Source organism: Leopardus geoffroyi, chromosome E1 (assembly GCF_018350155.1).
Source record: "Leopardus geoffroyi isolate Oge1 chromosome E1, O.geoffroyi_Oge1_pat1.0, whole genome shotgun sequence".
Lineage (NCBI taxonomy): Eukaryota > Metazoa > Chordata > Mammalia > Carnivora > Felidae > Leopardus > Leopardus geoffroyi.
The window spans coordinates 51,981,869-52,002,669 of NC_059330.1; the positions used below are offsets into that span (position 1 = coordinate 51,981,869).

Genomic DNA, 20,801 nt, shown 5'->3' on the forward strand with positions numbered 1-20,801 from the left:
TAACACAATTACGTTAAAAGTCAAGAGAAACAGTACAAATCTATTTACATTGGGTAATAAAAAATGTAATTCTAGGAAAACATAATGGAGAATTGAAATATAATTATTGAATGGAAATGAAGACACTACATATCAACAATTGTGGCATGTAGAAAAATGGAGCTACATGGAAGATTAACAGTTTTAGAAAAAAGAAAGGCTGAAAATTAATGAATTAAGCATCATCCATCCTTACAAGTTGGAAAATGAATTATAGAGTAATTCTTAAAATGTAGAAGGAAAGAGATAGTAAAGTTATGAGCATAAATCAGCATAATAAAAAATAAAGATTCAATAAAGGTATCAACAAAACTAAATTTATTTTTTTGAAAGAGTGTTAAATAAACTTTGAAGATCAAAAGTAATAATAATTAGGTGCAGAAATAAACGCATAAGAGACTTTAAAGAAAGGACATAATGAACTACTTTCTACCAATAAATTTGAGATTTAGATAAACAGATAATTTTGTAGATTTTAGTACACAAAGAGAATATCCTGAAAGCTCTAAAAAATATAATGCGTACATTTAAAATATTCTCTCTCTCTCTCTCTCTCTCTCACACACACACACACACACACACACACGCACACACACACACCAGGGCAGCAGCCTTTTATGAGAGTTTTTCCAAAATTGTAAGGACAAGATTGTTCCAATCATATTTAAATCTCTAGGGAATGGAAAGCCTATGTGTCAACTCATTCTTTGAGGCCAGTATAATTTTGGTATTAAAACCATGCAAAAAAAAAAAAAAAAAGGCGGGGGTGGAGGGGTAGAAGGAGAGGAAAAAAAGGAAATGATCATTTATTCATAAATTTGGAGACAAAAATTCCAAAGAAAATATCATCAAACTAAATTCTACATTGTAATAAGAGAGATTTCATGATGATCAAACTAGATTCAAATCAGGAATGCAAAGGTGGCTCAACATTTTGAAATCTATAAACTTACTTCATCACACAACACTGATTAAAAAGACTTGAGGCACAGACTAAGGCAGCTTCCCAGAGATGTGCATCATTAAGTGGCCAAACTAGGACTTACATGGGAAAGATTAAATAGTAACTATCTCATATGAGAAACACCTAAAGACCTAAAAATTATATGAAGTAAATGATACAAAGGAAAGTGGCTGACATGGAAAATGATCTATGGATGGGAAAAAAATAGTATTCTTTTCACTACTTTATATTTTTCCCAACTCTTCACCCCTCCCTGTTGCTCAGTAACTTCCTGGGTTCATAGAATCAAGGGTACAGAAAAAATAGGGTATTAATTGTAGGGCTGTATATTTTTTGGGGGTACTACTAGATTCTAGATAATGTAGACACTCTTCAGTTATCATTATTATGAGGCTTTGAGAAGAGCAGGGCAAAAAGATAAGTAGAAATTGGGAAGTTATTGTCAGGTGAGAAGGTAAATCAAAGATGCTGAATTGTGACACCAGGAAAGATCCCAAACAGCCAAACAAATGGGTCACTCTAATAAATTGAGCTGTATATTATATCTAAATTGTTCCAGATCATAGCAGTGGAATCAAAGTTTTGAACGCTGATTTTAAATGTGTATTACCTTTTTACTATGCTGTATATAAGTTATAGAAACACTTTTTAGTGTCACTTCACATTTCTGAGTATTTTCTCTAGGCCCCTCTGCTAATTCCTGGAAACTCTCCATTCAGAGTTGGACTCATAATCAGATTTGGCCAGCCAATACCAAGGCAACTGTCTGCATGTTTTCTTTCCACTCTATCACAGGATGCCAGCACACAGCTTAAGAAAGAGTCAGGAAAATGAAGCCTGTTTCTTGAGGGGCTGATTAAGCAAGACAAAGTCAATTAACATCTGATTCCTCACAGGTTTCTGCAAGCAAATTGTTGCAATTACCCAAAACCAGTGAGCAAATTGTGAGATAATTAAAAGGGGCAGTCATGAGTCCACTGACAGGGTCCTGCCTCTGCTGTCAGAAATTCCATAAGAGGCTGATTAAGGAACAATTTTAAACATGCAAAGTTTGCTGCAGGAAAGTTTTCCTCTCTAATGACAATGTAGACATTAAAATACAACTCCTTTGTATTTTATGTAATTTTAAGTACATTTCAAGTGTAATGTGTTTATCTGCATTTTGTGTTTTTAACAGTTTATTGTTTTCATTTACATATAAAATAAATGCAACCATCTTTACAAAGTGTGTTTAGTATATATGTTGTCACAGCCAGGACATTTTATAGCTCTATGGAATAAAAGATAGACTCCACTGTTACTGTTTATAGTCTGTAATAGGCAACATAAAAACAAAGTCCACATTAGTTATGTAGACAGCATACTTTTATGAGCCTGTTAAACTTTGTTTTCACAGGCTACTAAGTCATTTCAAAATAGAGCCTAAACAAACTACCCATATATTTACTCTGTTTGTCACCAAGAATTAAGATTTGATCTCATTATGTAGGTGGTCATTAATGCAGAATTGCAGACATTTCTTTATCATGTTTACAGAAGAAGCTACCAAGAGCCAAAATGGAATGGACAAGAAGACAGGATGTGACAAGATTTCTTTCTTAAAGTGGATAAAGTGGCATTTTCAATGAGCCTTCTGAGCAGATAGCAATCAGGTTGTACCAGCTGACATGGCTTGGACCAAGATTTGTAATACTGTCCTTACAAGAACTTATTTAAAAAAATCCATCTGTACCTCTGAGGGGAGGGAGTTGTAAGTTGCTCGATTTTAGATTTTTGCACTTTCTAGATAATTCAATGAAGTCTGTTGCCCATAGTTTTTAGAAGGATACAAAACACCTAGTATATGCTGTAAACAGTATGGCCAGAACGGTGAATAAAGGGCAAATCACATGGAGAACATTTTCAAAGTGATAGGATTATTTAGGGTTGAGGAAAAATCAGGGTTGACTTCCTTGAAAAGACAATGTGTATACAGCTATGAAGGAAGTGGGTTAACCGTGTGGGTGCCTACAAGTGGAGCATTCCAGGAAAATGGAACAGTGGTACAGAAACCACAGGTAAGAGTGGGCCAGACATTTAAGAGAAACAGACAGGAGTTCAAAATGGCTAGAGCAAAATAAAGCATTTGAATATTATAATGGAAATTTATGTGACTGAAATATAATTTATGTGGGAATTATTAAGAAGATCTATCTTTTTATAAGAGATGCTATTTTATCCACTCAAGAACTTATATTTCCTGGAAATTTATTTGTATCCATTCGTTCAACAAATGCTGATTGAGTGCCACTATGAGCTAATGTTCTAGGGAACTGAGATGTTGTGAAAACAACAGCCAAAGACTAACATTTTCATGTAATGGACCAATGACCATGACCAATCAGGGTATATCCCAAATTTAATATAGACGAATACTAGAAATTCTATTTATATAAAACATCACATGAATATGTCAAAAGAGAAATCTGCCCATACATGTCTAAGATAATGAATCATTTAAAAACTGACATGTAATAATAAAAAGGGAAATGATAAAAATCAATGGGTGACAAAATACTTAAAACATAAATGGAATAATTCCTATTATAGTCAGAAAAGAGACAGGGACAGCCATCATTACATCAATTATTCTAGAAGTTCTACTCAATGTAATAAAACTGACAACCAAACAAAAAATGAGACTACATGCCACTCTTTGTAGATGAAATACTCTATCCCTGGAAAGCATGAGAATGAAGTGAATAAATATTAGAAATCATAATAGAAGTACAGGAAGTTTTTTCCCCCAAAATACACAGATAGCAATAATTTTTCTATATATACTAGAAATAGCCAGCTTGAAAATATATCTATATACTAAGAACTATAAAAAATTATGGAAAATTAAGCAAGGATTCAAATAAAGCCATATCCTTAATTGAGAACACTCAATAATATAGTCTCTAAAGTTAATTTGCAAGGATTTGTTGGTTACAATTAAAATCTAGTGTGGCATTGTTTTAACTGGTGAAGTGGTTTTGGAGTCATCTAAATAATAATAATTTGAGCCTAGACAAGAAAAATGATGAAAATAGGGCAGGGGTGAAGAACAATGACACACAAAAAAATTAAAATACAGCATACAAGCCAAAGAATAGAAAAACTGGACTAACAGAAAACCCAGTAGACATGTATGTGTATTTCATTGAATAATAAAGTTGAAATGTTAGATCCGTGAAGAATGGACTCACCCCATAAATGGTGCTTTTCTTATACTGCTTGTTCTAGGCTGCCATTCCCTTGTGCCTCCAGCTCACTGGTGGGATCAAAACTCAAATCTCACCTTCCCTCTGGAGCCAGCAAGGATAAATTCAAACAATGAGTTATTTCATGGCAAAAATAAAAATAAAACACAACACACACACACACACACACACACACACACACACACACAATGACCAACCCCCCCAAATTAGTTTTTATTATAAGATTTTGTCATGAAAGTGCTATTTAACTAATAAAGGTTTTCCCTTTACAAATGCCATATAATCCTGTAGATTAGCCAGAAGACCTCCTCCATCAACACCAACGGCCTCTTTGTCACAGATGGACCTAGGAAGTCCATATTCAGAATGCTAGTGAGATGGGTTACATGGAGTTATAAATTAGTCATATCAGTCTGAGGCATCCACAGACCAATTACTGCAGTTGCAATGACACTGGCCAAGTCGACTTTCAGGCATCAAGTAAACTCTGTAATCAGTTATCCTGCCACAGTGGCTACATAATGGTGACACTGCATGATTTTGGTTTTGTCTACAGAGAAATACCAAAGTTAAAATGTTTTGTCTTACTTAAATTTAGAATACCTACTCAGTACAAAAAAACAAGCACGCCATATGCATGTGTCCGCACACATACACACGTTCAAATTTTGTCCATTTGTATCACCTAGATAAAACTTTTCCTAACACTTGAGAACATATCCATAACATGGACTAAGCATAATGCATGTAATATAACATGTACATTGCAGGCACACTGTAATAACAAATACATATGTATGTGTATATATCACACACAAGTATGACAAACACACATTATATATATACAGTTTTTCTTTTAAGATAATTCCCTGAAGTCTATTTGTTTTACATCAAAGGGCACACATACTATTTAGAGCTTTAAAAACAAATTTTCCCATTTTCCCTCAGAAAGTTTATGCCACATGTTTATTAGGTTTGGAGGCTGGAGATTAGAAGGAGAAATGTCCCTTTCTAGGAAAAAATTTCCTTCCTGAGTTAACTCATAAAATACTCAGGTTGGATGGAGAGATGGAAGTAAAATACAACTTAACCAATAGATTTTATCTGTTTTAAAATTTTCCTTTAAAATTTAAGCACACAGTACATTGAGCTATGGTTATAACAATGATCTAACTAACAAAAAGACACAATTACCTAGAATAACTTTAGTTCTCAAATTGCCAGGCTGCTTCTCGTAACTTTTCTCATGAATCTTTTCCATATTTGCACATTTTTAAAATAATGATTAGATGCACACCTAGGAGGGAGACTGGAAGAATGTGACTTCAAGCAAAGCCACAAATACAAGTTTTCTATTAAAACTTTTGCATTCAGCACCCAATCATCCTGTCTGAAAAATGCACACTGCTAGAGGAATGAAGCGGATGAGCTCACTGATCCCCGGTAGACAAAAGAATATAGGATTTCAAGATCTGTTCACTGATTTTGCACAGAGCTGTTAACAAAAGTCTACTCCCACTCATAGCCAACCCCCCTTCCTGAAGGAACTGAACGAATAGGACACAGATTCAATGCGTGGCGGATCCAGAGCAAGGCAGCAGAGGTACCTGTCTGTGATTTCCATTACTGTTGGGCTGAGCCTGCCACCATTGGTTGTGGCCAGACTATCACATTTCCCCTTCATATTTCTAAACCACTTTGGCTCCTCGAATGTTTCACCTTCATGCTCCACTATCTCAAAAGTACATATAAGCTTGATTAAGATTATCTGAACATGTAACCTCTCCAGGATTGTATCTTTTGGGCCTCCATCAAATCTGCTTTGTCATAGAGCAGACGGGTGAAACGAGCATGTTACTAAGAAGGAAAGAAATCTGTCCAACTTCTAATAGGCTTATGATTCATCCTTTGACGGCTCACAGACCTTTCTGGACGACAGTGATTGGCCATCTGGTTTCATTGGGGATGATAAATTCAGCAATAAACATGACTCTTGGTCCTATGTCCTTCTAAACCCAAGTCACAAATATTGTGAGTCAGATGTCCCCACCCAACAACACGACAGCTCCTGAGCTCAAATGCTCCTTTGACATAGCCCATGCCACCCAACTTCAATTATGCCTGGGCTACATTTCTTTTGGAAGCACTACAGGATTTTTTTTTTCCTTTGACACCACACACACACACGCACACACACACATACACACACACACACACACACACACACACAATTTTTTTTTTTTTTTTTAAGGAGGCAGAGGCATCCAGCCAAATAAACTACGTTAAGCAGTGGGTTCCATTTTAGGTGTTGACAGTGTATAATAAATCCAGACCTACCTAACATTTACAGGAACGTTATAAAATGAGTGAAATGGCATGAGCTGGTTGCCGGGCCAACCAGACAAACACAATAAACAGGCAGCAGTGACAGGAGTAAGTTACACCATCTCTCCGGTCTGAAATATATCACTTTACATTAGTCTTTGACCACTTTGAAAGCTCTTTGTTTTATATTTTTCAAAATGCTCTTTTACAGCATAGATTACCATTAAATCTTTTCAGATGAGGAAGCTTCTTTTTTTTTTTTTCCTTTGCAAACTTGCATAGCTCTAGAAAGTGAACATTTATTTTTATTTTAACTCTAATTAAAAAATAAATTCAAGTCTTAAGAACAATGTTAAGGCTCAAATCCTAAAGGTCCCTTCTGGCAGATTAAAAAGAAAAAAAAATTTCTCTAGACTAGAAAGAAAATAAACAATAACAGTAGTTACTATACTTTGTTGGTTTAAAATGTTCTGTTAAAATGGCAGCATTTCGCAGTACTATTTAACTCTTTACAAGGCGGTCTGCATCCTGAAGTAATTTCTCTCCTAATGGAGAATAATACATTTTATTACAGAGTTCTAGAACATTCTAGCTGGAAGGATCTTAGAAATCATCAAATTGCTCCTTTGTTTGGCAGAGTCAAAAAGCAATAGATAAATTAGGGTTTTTTTTTAATAACCATTAAAAACAATGACATCTCATTTCTGGTATTTATATTATATAAACGTATTTGTTTTTATTCCTTTAGCCAATATTCACATAAGTGAAGTAAGTTCTACCTCACTTCTTTCAGTTTCGGCTTTGAACAGCAAAGTAAAGTAGAGTGACTTAGAATTCTCCATACAAAATGAGATAAAACTATGTCTGTCTTACAGACATAGAATACTTTAAAACTCAGTTTAACCAAATTTGTTTGACCCATAGAAAATATTGCCAGATTATCAACTATCCGTCCAAAAGGCATGTTTGTGAATAGGGCGACCAACTTGTCACAGTTTGCCTGAGACATTCCACATTTGAGCGCTGACAGCCCATGCTTCAGAAAACCCCTCAGGTCTCAGCAGACAGGTATACTTGGTTACCTACTTGTGCAGGTAATGTATCTTTTTCTCGCTGTTTTTCAATACATTTAATAAAAACTGGTTTGTAAGTTACTCTGAGGAAAATTTCACCCTTTCCTAAAAACATTAAAAGTGAGGCAAGTTCTCTGATGACGGTTCATTTGTTTATGATCAACAGAATCCATATTTCAAATCAATTTCTTTTTTAGTGTTTATTTATTTATTTTGAGAGAGAGAGAGAGAGAGAGAGAGAGAGAGAGAGAGTGTGTTGGGAGGGGCAGAGAAAGGGAGAGAGACGGAATCTCGAGCAGGCTGTGCACTGTCAGCATGGAGCCCGATGCGGGGCTTGAACTCACAAACCACAAGATCATGACCTGAGCCAAGATCAACTGGCGGACACTTAACCGACTGAGCCACCCAGGTGCCCCTCAAGTCTATTTCTACAGCTGGAGCAGTGGGTTTAGTAAGAGAGGCTCAGAATATAGTTAGCCTATGCATCATTTCCGGTTTCTAAATTGTAGCTGTATCACCAGAAACATTTCACTGCTCACAGTTTGGAAGAAACTAGCCCAGTTTCCCATTGATTGGTTTCTCATTTCTCCACTTGCACCACGAGGACTTAGTTTTAAGGAAAACAACATGAACATTAAGGGAAACTGGAGACAGAGTAAGAACGGCCAGGTTACAGGGACCCCTGATAGAACCTGGTTACAATATATCATAAATTCCCAATGCTTCTTAGAAATGATACCATGGAATGCTTTGAAATCTCCAAAACTGATGGATATTTTAATATACATTGCACAAAATTTGTCATTTTGACTGGAGAAAAGGCATTGTTCCTCTTTCCTGTGGGCAGAATTAGAAGTCAACTCTACAGATATCACTCTCATAACTTCCATGTTCTAATTCTGTATTTTTGTCACGTATATGCAGCTTGACATCTAATAAAGCCTGAAAAAGTTAAAATTCTCTGATTAAAATGTTTCTTCTAAGGAATAAATGTATCTAGAATAACTGTATTAATAGCCCAGATTCAGGGCACCTGGGTGGCTCAGTCGGTTGGGTGTCTGACTTCGGCTCAGGTCAGGATCTCGCCGTTCGTGGGTTCAGGCCCCTGCTTTGGGCTCTGTGCTGACAGCTCAGAGCCTGGAGCCTGCTTCAGATTCTGTGTCTCCCTCTCTCTCTGCCCCTCCCCCCCCCTCTCTCTCTCGCTCTCTCTCTCTCTCTCAAAAATAAATAAACATTAAAAAAAATAGCCCAGATTCTTCATGCCTTGCTGTCCCCACACTCTTTGCCATATGACTTTGAAGTTCCGTTTTCTACATAGATGGGTCTCTTTCCTCATCCTTTGAATCTGTGATGTGTTTCAGTCAACAGGATGCCACAGAGTGATGATGCACCAGTTCCAAGCCCCGGCACAAAGATCACATGCATTTCTACTTTCTTTCTCTTGACCTCTGCCATAACAACATGCCTGGGCTAGCCTGCAACAGAATGAGAAACATAGGCCCCCTTGCTATCCTATTCCCAGCTAACAGCTATCAAAATGCCACATCCCCACTGGAGACCAAAAAAACCAGCCAGCTGAACCCAGCCTAAATGAGCAACTAACTCCTGGTCTCATGACTTCTAAGAAGCTTATTGTCATAAGCCATCTATTTTTAATGTGGTTTGCGATGTAGTATTATTATGATAATAGATAACTAGTAGAAAGTAAAGGGCCTCCATATACCACCCCCATCAAAACACACAGACTCTGTATAAAATTACGAAGGAGTTTTGGTGTCAATACCTCCTAATACCATCTTGGGGTTTGACTGCAACCTTACTACAGTCCATACTCCGAGCCAGTCAATGCTCACATGCTCTCCCTTGGCTGCTTGATGATCCTCCCTGAGGTAACTGTACCTCAAAAGACACTCGGGCTTTGGGGCGCCTGGGTGGCTCAGTCAGTTAAGTGTCCGACTCTTGGTTTCAGCTCAGGTCATGATCTCACGGTTTGTGAGTTCGACCCTCACATTTGGTTCCATGCTGACAGGGCAGAGCCTGCTTGGAATTCTCTCTCTTCCTCTCTCTGCTCCTTGCTCCCCCCCCACTTCTCTCTCTCTCTCAAGAATAAATAGATAAACTTAAAAAATGTACTCAGGCTTGGCCATCATTTCCACAAAGTATCCTTATCTGGCATGTTACTCTAGAAAAAAATGTGATTTCAAAAATCACACACACACACACACACACACACACACACACACACACATGCACACACACACACACACACAAATAAAGACTGAATACCCTCCAAGAAATTTCTATTTCACCAGCATATACTTATAGATCATATTGTATTAGCATGATACAGTAATGAGCCTCTAGATTACAAGAATACAGGGAGACTACTGGAAAAGGCAACTGGCTTTTTTTTAAAAATTTTAGGCTATGGCAATTGACTACCACAGCCAGAGCTAATTAATCAACTAGTTAATCAATACACTATTGCTAGAGCTCCATCCATGCCCAGCATAACATCTGCACTTCTAGAGATACTGATTTATTTTGGCATGCACACTGGAGTGCTGCTTAAGGATATCATTTCCATATTTTAGTGGACTTAATTTCTAAGCTGTTATTGCTAATCCTCAATTCTCTATTTTGACTGTGTTCTGTATATAGTATCTAGTGAATAGATATTTAGAACTTAAATTTCCTGATCTTTGGTATTATCAGAAGTTTGGCACATGGTAAATGTTTGTTAAACGGATACAATAATTATGGAACAACTGAAAGAGATGATTAAATGCCCTAGGTGAAGATACAACTTACTTTAATAGTTAGGCATAATGATAAATGTAAAATTCAAAACACAGAATAATGTTAGAAATATAGCTCAGGAGCAAGGTAAAACATTTCCTATTTCAAATAAGACCCAAGAGAACCCTGACAGCTACAGAAAATGGGACACTTCTTGGGCCACAAGAGGCAAGACTTTGTAGCTTTCTCTAACTACTTTGACATCGTTCCTACCATGTCTAATGGCCATTTCTGCTGCACAGCTTCAAACTTAAAAAAAAAAAATATGTAAAACAGATATTCTGTTGACCAAACATGGACACTCCCATTCTTGAAACCTACCCTCAGAAAATGAACAGTAATGAAAGGGAATTGAAAGTGGTTAGAAAGGAAAAAGTGGTAAGAAAGGACAGTATTGAATGTCATGGACTGCCCTGAAATACAAGAGGCCTTGTTTTCTGATGCCCAAGTTTGACAATATTTCACTTAAATGGTAAAGAAATAAATGGCGAGTTGTCTAAAATGTTTTGTGGCAGAAATTGCTAAATAATCAGTCTGTGTAGCTGTCCATGGCTGAATAAAACTGCCTTAGTGCATGAACCCATTCTTAAGTTTTGCTCAGGTTCATCTCTACGTGTTATTTCCCTCAGCTACCCTTCCCAATCCTTGCTCACCATGCTGTTTGGAAATCTCTAGAGGAAGGGTGGAGTGAGCCCCATGACTCCTGCTCTCTTGCCATTTTTAGCTGCCTGCAACCTTTCCTGGCTGCCACAATTTATAGACTTGGGCTCAGTGGCCTTGCCAAATAACAAGCGTCTGGCTCATGAGCCCCGAGGTGGACTCCTATTAAATGGAAACGTGTCCACTCCACCATATGAAAGCAAAGAAGGGGCTTGAAATGTCAATGTGTGAAAAGTCAAGGTTAATGGAGTGCAAGATTTTTACAAGAGAACCACCACCCTGCAATGACTAATTAAACTGAGTGAGGTCCAGATGGCAAGCATCTTTAAAGATGCCAATTATAGATTCAAATGTTTTTGTGTGACACTGTTTTCCTAGAAAGATTAAGTAGGAATGACGACTTGCTTTTAGTGTTAGACACCATTTTATTCCATCAAAGATCTGGCCAATGCCTGCCCTTGGCTGTACCTATGTGCCCTACTGATGCTAACTTCATAATATATCCTGGGCACAGAGCAGACACCAAGAAAATTTAAGCATCTGTGGCCAGTCCGGAAAAAGCGAGTGGATCTCTGGTGAAGAATCACTTCCCCCAATGTGTATTACCACACTCTTGTAGTCACTGCAGATTTGGATTTCAGTGATTTAACTAATAGATCCTTATTGGATGTGCACTGGATCCCAGTGAAACTCCATCACCATAGCCACCTCCTATGAGATGAGTCTTGTATCAGTTCGAGAACACAAAAGATAAGAAGAAAAGTAAAACTCTCAAAAAGATATAACCAGACTAAACAAGAGGAAAAGATTTAAACTTACCAGGCACATGGACAAGTGAGAATAAGGTGTACCCAAATTCTTCTACTTTGAGATACAGAGAAGTCAAATCAATCCTTGATCTCTTCTACTGAGTTTCATATTTAGATAGTATTCCTCAGTCTACTATTTTGCCCAATAGTCCTCACAGGATGATACTACAGATGTTATTAAAATAGTCCATGTTCGGGGGGCGCCTGGGTGGCACAGTCGGTTAAGCGTCCGACTTCAGCCAGGTCACGATCTCACGGTCCGTGAGTTCGAGCCCCGCGTCAGGCTCTGGGCTGACGGCTCAGAGCCTGGAGCCTGTTTCCGATTCTGTGTCTCCCTCTCTCTCTGCCCCTCCCCCATTCATGCTCTGTCTCTCTCTGTCCCAAAAATAAATAAAGGTTGAAAAAAAAAAATAGTCCATGTTCAAAGCACTTTAACAAACTCTGCACTATTCCAAATTAAAAATGTGTTGTTGTTTTTTTTTTCCCTGGGGCACCTGGGTGGCTCAGTTGGTAAAGCATCTGACTCTTGATTTCAGTTCAGGTCACAATCTCACGGTGGTGAGATGAAGTCCCACGTCAGGTTCAGAGCAGAGCCTGCTTGGGATTCTCTCTCTCTCCCTTTCTCTCTGCCTCTCCCCTGCTTGCTCTCTCTCTCTCTCTCTCTCTCTTTCTCTCCCCTAAAATAAATAAACTTTAAAAAAAGTTTCTGCTATGATACTTCTCAGCCCCTTTTATCTCACTATAGTGTATCATCAATTTGTGGGAAAAGATGAGATATTGTATATTGCCCTACTTCCAACACACATGTATATGTGTGTGCACACAGATACACCCTATCAAGTGTGTTTTTCAGCCTTTAAATTTTTAGATTTAAAAAATTTCTGTAGATGTAGACTGAGTGCAATACTAAATAGTTAAAATTTCCGGGAAGAAGAAAAATGACAAATCTGACATTTGGGAGCATTAATCTGACAAGGGAATCGGGATCTCACGGAACAAGGTGATAAAGCAAAGAGATGAGCTAAGTGTTGGGTTTGTCTCTCACTGGTATGTATTCGACATTTAAAGACTGTTGAAGAGGCAGTGAAAAGACAGGTATAAATATAAGAGTCGTTCAAGAGCAAGCCTAATGGTTTGTGGAACTTTCTATGTGCTGAGATCAAGGAAGAGGTCAAAGATAATTCTGAGGTTCCAAGACTGGAGAGAAAATATATTAATAAAAGTTGGCGTAAGGAAACTGGAGAGAATTCAGTTTTGTATCTGTGGAATTTGAAGGCACGGGAATCTTTTGGAGGTGCGTTGGTAAAATGGAGAGTGAGCCTAGCAAAATTAGCACATAATACTCAGAGATATGATTTATCCCCAAATAAAGGAATGTTAGGCTTTTGATGTCAATGATAGACCTTATAGAGCTATCCTGTATGATAGGAAAGCAGATAGTAAAAATGACAGCTGAGAAAAACTTGAAGGGCGAAGGGGAAAATGTCTTAATGGGTATTCTGTGACCCTAGGGCCAGGAATCAGATAGAGAAGTTAGGTGTGTGGGTGGGTGGGGCGGGGGGGAGTGGAGGGTTTGATGTCTGTGTGAATGAATAATTTTCTTTATTTCTCATGGAAATGCGTTGACTTCCATGGAAGTTAATAGTAACCATTTTGGTTAGTATCAAGTACATATTAGTATCAAGTACATATTAAAGTCCAAGAAATACTTTATAGAGAGAATCACTAAAATGATCTTATTATGCTGATGTCACCCTTTCCTTTATTAAACAATTGTATTGACGTATATTGCATATACCTTAAAATTTATCCATTTAAAGTATAAAATTCAATGATTTTTACCAAATTTACTGTGCTGTGAAACCATCACCATAACCCTGTTTTAGAAACTTTCTCACTCCAGTAAGCAGTCATGCTTACTTACAGTAAATGACTGTTCTCACCCCGGCTCTAAGCATACAATAATCTACTTTTCTTCTCTCTACATTTTCTGCAAGTACCATTCTGTCCCCATCTTCATCTGAGAAAAACTACGTTATCTTTTCCCTAGTTCTAAATAAAATTGTTCCAATCAGTATAAGAACGCCTTTCATAATCATCACATAATTGAAAGGCATAACATAATGCCTTTCAAAATCATCACAAAACAGCAACCAAAGTAGCTGACGCTAGAAACATCATATGTACAAAATGGAAGATGGTTCTTATCCTAAGTTAGTATTTTCTGTGTTCCAAAAAGTAAACAAGGAACTAAAGGTGATGCATCAGTCTAAGAAGCAAGATCCTGCAAGAAACCTGGTTCACAAGCTAAAAACAAAGTCGATGAACAAACAAAACACAACAGAAACAGTCTCACAGATACAGAGAACAAACCGATGGTTGCCAAAAGGAAGAGGGATGGGAGGAGGTACAAATTAGGTAAAGGGGATTAAGAGGTATAATCTTCCAGCTGAAAAATCAATAATACATGGGGATCTAACTTAGAGCACAGAGAATATAGTCGGTAATACTGTAACAACTTTGTATGGTGACGGATGGTAACTAGACTTATAGTGGTGACCATTTTACAATGTATATAAATATCAAATGACTATGCTATACACATCAAACTGACACAGTATTATAAGTTAATTAATCTTCAGAAGGAAGGAAGGAAGAGAGGGAGGGAGGAAAGGAGGGTGGGAGAGAAGAAGAAAGATAACAAGAGAAAGAGAGCAAGAAAGAAAGAGATCCGGTACCAGGAAGAAAACAAGTTACGTGTTACTCTGGGCTGAGTTTTCGGACATCACTAGCCTGGCTAGGTGAGTCTGCGGAAAACCAGATTTGGCATTCTCCAGGAGAAAGCCTGATAGGAGACTGCATTGCAACGACAGCCACTGTGGTCAGAGAGGTATTCTGATTTGGCCCACAGTTTGAGAAGGGGTCAGAAATGGACCACATGGAAATTGGCGCTCAGAGGAACTCCATCTGGAAGGCGAACTTTCCAGGCTGCTGACGGCTCAAAATGTCAAATTGTTTGAAAAAACAAACACTCTGACATAACAGATCCATGCAATGAAGTTTTCAAGATGTTCCCAACAGAACGGCATGCGGCAGCTGGCACAATGCACCTACTCCCCAAGCCCCAAATGCTGTCCCAACAACCAGAAGAAGAAGAGGGAACTGTAAGACATCAAGTTGTTGAAAAACCAATTCCACCGGCTAGACTTTCCCTGCTTTTCCATTCATACAATAATAATCGGATGGTCTCTGTTAGATTCAACCTTTTAGCTTCTTTTCAAATGTCGCAGCCTCTTACATGTGGTTAAGTGTGCATTTCTAAACCCTAAAAGAAAACAGTCCAAATATTTTATACGTACTGAAAGATTAGGCCTTGCAGATATTACAAAGATGAGACTCAGACAAAAGGAAAGAAATTTGTTCAAAATTACCTGTGAATGGAATATTCCTTCAACGAGCTGATCATCGATACTCGAGCCTGTAAAGCAGGCAATGGACATTCAAAATAAAAAGAAAGTTGGTGGGAAGTAGGAGATGGTAAAACTTCTGGGAATTTCTAAAATACAATCCAATTGTACAAAGTATAAAAGTGAACTAATTCTCTCAGAAGATCTTTGTGGTTCACTGGTAGGCTGCTTGGAGTTTGAACTGTGGTTTCTTTATTCTCACTCATCCTTAAAAAATGTGACGAATGTAATAAGCTTTATATCCCTTTTCAAGGCTCAGTGCATATGAAGTCTACCCGGCTCCTATCTGGCAAACGTCTTCCTGCTTCTGAAAATTTCCTTCATCACTCAACCCTATGCCTGGCGTGCCATCATCTTCCTCGGTCACCCGTGTTACCGTTCTGCTAACAAGTCTATCAAGCTTCAAAGTGTTTTCCATTTTCTCAACTTCTCCATTTTGCTTTGAATCTATATAAATGTTTGATAAGACTAAAGTTTGAGAAAGAAGAACACAGACACTTTGAAAATGTCATGTGTGTTAGCCCCTTTAATTTTCCACTATTTTCAGCAACGTAAAGAAGGCAAAGAAACCCAGACATAGGGACAAAGTTAAATGGTATGGATTTATACTCTGTATTTATTTTTCCTATGCTTTTGGGGGGAGGGTACATTTTTTTATTTTTAAGATTTTGTCTTTCATTTTTTTTTTAAGTTTAGTTATTGATCTGGAGAGAGACAGTGTGAGTGGAGGTGGTGTAGAGAGAGAGGGAGACAGAGAATCCCAAGCAGGCTCTGCACTGGCAGATGCAGGGCTTGAACCCACAAAACCGTGAGATCACGACCTGAGCTGAAACCAAGAGTTGGATGCTTAACCAACTGAGCCACCCAGGTGCCCCAAGATTTTATCTTTTAGAGCTATTGAAGGCTCACTGCAAAACTGTGGGGAGGGCACAGAGATTTCACATATGCTCCCTGCGTCCACATATACACAGCCTCACTGTCAACATCCCCCACCAGAGTGACACACGTTACAAATGATGAGCCTGCACTGACATGTCATTGTCACCCAAAATCCATACTTAGTCTTGTACATTCTATGGGTTTGGACAAAAGTTTAGTGACAGGTACCCATCATATGGTACCATACAGAGTATTTTCACTGCCCTAAAAATCCTCTGTGCTCTGCCTATTTATTCCCACCCCTGTCTACAAGCCTTCACAGCAACTGATATTTTTACCATCTCCATAGTTTTGCCTTTTCCAGAATGTCACATAGTTGGACTCAGACGGTCCGTAGGCTTTTCAGATTGACTTTTTTTTTTTTTTCACTTAGCAACATGCACTTAAATCATGTCTCTTCATGACTTCCTAGCTCATTTCTTTTTAGCAATATAACTAATATTCCATTGTCTGGATAGACCACAGTTTATCCACTTACATACTGAAGGACATCGTGGTTGCTTTCAAATACTGGAAATTATGAGTAAAACTGCCTTAGACATCTGTGCACAGGTTTTTTTGTGCGGACATAGGTTTTGATCCTCTCTGAGTAATTACTAAAGAGCACAATTTGCAGGATCGTATGGTAACGGTATGTTCAGTTTTACAAGAAACCACCAAACTAGGGGCACCTGGGTGGCTCAGTCAGTTGAGCATCTGACTTCGGCTCAGGTCATGATCTCATGGTTCGTGAGTTCGAGCCCCACGTCAGGCTCTGTGCTGACAGCTCAGAGCCTGGAGTCTGCTTCAGATTCTGTGTCTCCCTCTCTCTCTGCCCCTCCCCTGCTCATGCTCTGTTTCTCTGTCTCAAAAATAAATAAAAACATTAAAAAAAAAAAAACCACCAAACTATCTTCCAACATGGATGTGCCATTTCCCACTCCCGCCAACAATGAGCGGAAGTTCCTGTACTTCCCACTCCCGCCAGCATTTGTGGCGTCAGAGTCCCTATGCTTTTAACAATGACATCCAGGGGCACGTATAGCTGATGGGTTAATAGGACTATCAAGAAAAACTGATTTAGAAAAATAGACACAGAAAACCACCGTGCCCAGCAGTTAGTCCTTTCTTTACACAAAGAGACTGTATTGTTTTAATTTTGGGCTTTTCCTTTCCTTTTTTTCTTCAGTTGTCTGTTTTCAATCACATGGATAAACATGATTCTTTTAGAAAAGAAAGGCAAACAAGAGGAAAATTCATCCATAACTCCACCTCCAGAAATAAAAGAAAAACACTACTAACAATTTGGTTTATGTCCTTCCAGAAACACAACTTTGTGCATCCATGTGCGTGCGTGCGTGCACACGCACACACACACACACAAGCACACAGGGCATCCATTAGTTCTTGCTGCATAACAGACCATCCCAAAACTTTATGACTTAAAATAACAATCACTTATTTAGCTTGTTTTTCTTTGGGTCAACAACTTGGGCTGGACTCACCTGGGAGGCTCTTTCATTGCCAGCAAGCTAAGGGGCTCCTCTTCTGGGGACTCTCCAGGAGGCCCTCTCCAGGGCCTCATTATCCAACCAGTTTGTCTGGCCTTGTTCTCATGGTGGCAGGAGTGGGGCTCCCAGGAGAAGCAAGAAGGCAAGTCCAACATACAAGCCCTTTCTAGGCCTTTAATTTTATCTCATACACCAGAGGTCTGTTGGCAAAGCAATTCACATGGCCAATCCAGAGTCTGTGGGTGGAGACACAGACTCCATTATCTGATAGGAGGGTTTGGATTGGGAGAATGGATGGCTATATCTGCAGTCATTCCCAATCCTGCCACCCAGAGCATTAGGTACTACCAACATTGTGGTTTACATTTTTTCAAAAACACACAAACCCACACTAAATTAAAATATGTTGTGAGTGATCCCCGTATCAATATATGTTGCTCCACCTCATTGTTTTATTTTTATTGTTTTATAGTGAGGAATTTTATTTTCTGTTTTCATCTATTTTTTAAAGTAAGCTCTACGCCCAATGTGGGGCTTGAACTCATGACTGCAAGATCATGAATTACATATTCTACCTATTGAGCCTGCTGGGTGCCCCCCCCCCCGGGTGTCTCAGCTTCAGAATGTTGCCCCACTTAGCTGTACCATAATGTATTTGACCTCTATGATAAAATTCAACTCTAGATAGAGCATTTCCAATTTTCTCCGTCAAGCTGTCAGAATCATCTTTCTGCATTCATCTTTCCATCTACCCATGATTATTTTCTCACATAGCTCCTCAGGCAGCTTATCTTCATCTTCCAAGGCCCTCAAAAAATGCAGCCTTTATTCATTAGGAGATGTGGGGAAAACAGAGCCGGAAGGATGGAAATAAAGGCCAGGCTAAAACCCTGACTGTTCATTACAAATCTGTCACCAATACTAAAAAAATTAAAAGGAAAAAGTAAAAATAAATATAAAGATAACAATAAAATCATCATGCAATCCCATTTGTTTACAAAGAATAATTTGCAAGTATGTATATTTTTAACCACTTCTACCACATTTAATATACTGCTTCAAACATGCAATTATGGGACCATTTTCTACTTATTTTGATGATATCATCCCAGGTTGCTAGAGCATTTTGTTGGCCTGTTCCTCAACACATCCAGAATCAGCTGTCTCCAGGTCTTACCTGGTCTGGATACCTGGGCTCATGTACCTTCACTGCCTTTCTTATCTGACTCTAGAGCCTAGAAGAGATCAATTTACCTAGTTTGGTCTCACTGGCAATGATAATCTCAGTGTCATGGCTCAGCTTCCCCACCTGCCTTTGGGCCTTTTCCAATTCACTAAGTACTTCCTCATTAGTTCTTTCCATTTCAAGAACAAGGCAAAATCTCTAGCACTTAATGTGCACCTGTATGTTGTGGGTACTCAACAAGCAAAACAGGAGAAGAAATAAGATAAACACCCTATTATAGTCAAGCTGGACCAGGTCCAAGGAGATGTCTAAAAGCTTTTGTCTGCAGAAAACTGAACTCTCAGGGCTGATAATGGTGACTGGATGTCAAAGGTATAATAGGAAATAAAGTACTTTTAAAAACAAACTGCAAACACCAAAAAATTGTATTGTTTTCAACTTCCCTATTGAGTGTCTTTGTTGTGCATATGCATTACAGCAGACATCCATGCCAACGGAAGACAAGAATATTCTAAGCTTGTCATGTGTTATGACTTCCGGAATTAAGGTTGCATGCATGAATTTTTTAGTCTTCCAGTATAATCAATAAGGTAAATTTTGGAAAACTGAAAAGTGAAGGGCTTGAAATTATACTTCATTTGGCTGTTTTTCTTCATTGTGTGATAGTTGAAGTCCTCCCCCCAAAATTCCATTCTTTTCACCTTCTGTTTCCTAATAACTAGTTTGTGTATTTTTTTTCCACATTAACTTTACTAGAGACATATGACAAGACAATGCTATATTGGATAATTAAATTTACTCTTTTATAAAGGAATACTGTATGGAAAGATTAAGACAAAACTAGAAAGAAAGACCTGAAATCCACTTGTGACCTGGTTTGTGACAAGATTGTAAAGGTCATCAAGATGTATTTTAATCCAAATAGTATAGGATGGCAGTCATAAAATAATTACATGATTTACTTACTATTTCTTATTCAAAATGCACACAAAGATTCAAACACAATCTTACTGTTTGAGTTGTCATTTACCATTATTCAAATTCCTGCTCAGAATAAAATGAAAAGTATTGAAGTCTCTGGTCAGACACCTAATTATTAGCGCTCAGTATCTACAGGATCTCATTTTCTCCAAACACACACACACACACACACACACACACACACACACACACACAAAACAAAAACAAAACAAGGAATCCCTCCATTCATGGAGAAAAACCAGTTTCGTTTTAAGCATGACTACTGATGTCCATGGCAAGTCTGCTGACTGAAAAGAAAGTGTTTATTGATTCAACCTTTTCATAACCCTATACTAAAGTAAACATGTCTGAGACAACTAAGCAAAACATCAAATTTCACTCAACTACCATGTGGCCCTCTTACTAAAAGAACTTGGCATGGGCCACTATCCAGACAAGGCCCCAGAGTACAGAAGATCCGCATTTTATATGCACAGTAACCCCTCACACCACCAGTTTTTTCTCTCATGTCTTCTTGTATCTTCAGTTAATTGCTGGTGGCTAAAAGTTTAATATAAGCCTCACTAGGTACAACTGTTGTAGTACCTGTCAGTTTCATCTGGTTATAAGTCAGTTTCATCTGGTTATAAGTTCGTATAAGCATCTTCTCATAGGAGATGAGGGAATAAGTCTGCATAGTTTCATAATCTTTAGAAAATTTCACTTTGTTGATAATGGTGTAATGATGCATCACCCATGTCTTCTAGGTCTGATCCCAAACAAGAATTTTATATTTCCAATGCCAAAAATCCCCAACCAAATATCACGCCAGTCTTTACAAAACC

At 38.2% G+C, this 20,801-nt stretch overlaps 1 long non-coding RNA gene across 1 annotated transcript in view; it reads right to left on the reverse strand.

Moving 5' to 3' along the window:
* Positions 1–20,801, reverse strand: part of LOC123603992 — a 427,987-nt gene that overhangs the window by 155,645 nt on the left and 251,541 nt on the right. Inside the window, exon 4 of the long non-coding RNA XR_006715160.1 lies at positions 4,234–4,332. This is a non-coding gene — a long non-coding RNA (uncharacterized LOC123603992). The remainder of the gene's footprint in view (positions 1–4,233; positions 4,333–20,801) is intronic.